Source organism: Rhincodon typus, chromosome 13, assembly GCF_021869965.1.
Source record: "Rhincodon typus isolate 14 chromosome 13, sRhiTyp1.1, whole genome shotgun sequence".
Taxonomy (NCBI): Eukaryota; Metazoa; Chordata; class Chondrichthyes; order Orectolobiformes; family Rhincodontidae; genus Rhincodon; species Rhincodon typus.
In genome coordinates this window covers 27448688-27449672 of record NC_063344.1, presented here as the reverse complement: position 1 = coordinate 27449672, position 985 = coordinate 27448688, and positions in this window count along the sequence as shown.

Genomic DNA, 985 nt, shown 5'->3' with positions numbered 1-985 from the left:
CCACTATTGAATATCTTTGAAACAATACTTGCTTGCACAGCTTTTCAGCTTCTGGTGTCCTTGATAATGGGAGTGTGGGATGACAGGCTGTGGGGTGGGAGCTTTGGGGAAGAAGATAAATAGATGGAGGTTTGGTGGAAGAGCAAAGGAGAAGTGGGGGGCAGGATGAAAGGGACTGGGAGAAGGGAAATAAGGGTTAAGAGGAGAAAGCAGATGAAGGAGGTGAGCAGAACAGCTAGTAGAGGCATGTGGGAGGGTCTGAAAGGGATGGAGAAGAGGAGGATGAGGGGAGAAGGAACAGGATGGGCGGCATGGTGGCTCAGCGGTTAGCACTGCTGCCTCACAGCGCCAGGAACCTGCGTTCGATTCCACCCTTAGGCAACTGTCTGTGTGGAGTTTGCTCATTCTCCCTGTGTGTGCATGGGTTTCCTCCAGGTGCTCTAGTTTCCGCCCACAGTCCAAAGATGTGCAGGCTAGGTGGATTGGCCATGCTAAGTTGCCCATTCTGTCTGAGGATGTGTAGGTTAGCGGGGTGGGTCTGGGTGGGATGCTCTGAGGGCTGGTGTGGACTTGCTGGGCCGAAAGGCCTGTTTCCACACTCTCGGGATTCTGTGATCATGGGTTCAAATCGCTCCATGGTAGATAGTGAAATTTGATTTCATGTAAAACAAAATGGTTGTTAAAAATACATCTGATTCACCAATGTCCTTTAGGAAAGAAAGTCTAATCCTTACCAGGTCTGGCGTACATGACTCCAGATCAACAACAATGTGGTTGACTTTTGACTGCTGTCTCATTAATTAGGGATGGATAATAAATGCTGACCTAGCCAGTAACACCCACATCTCCTAAATGAATACAAATATTCATTCATTGTGACGCTTTTATTTCAGCATTGACTGTATAGTAAGAATATTTGGGGTTCCATAGACTTCCTGCACAATATTCTGTTTCTAGATAATACATCAGATGTACTGGTTCAGAT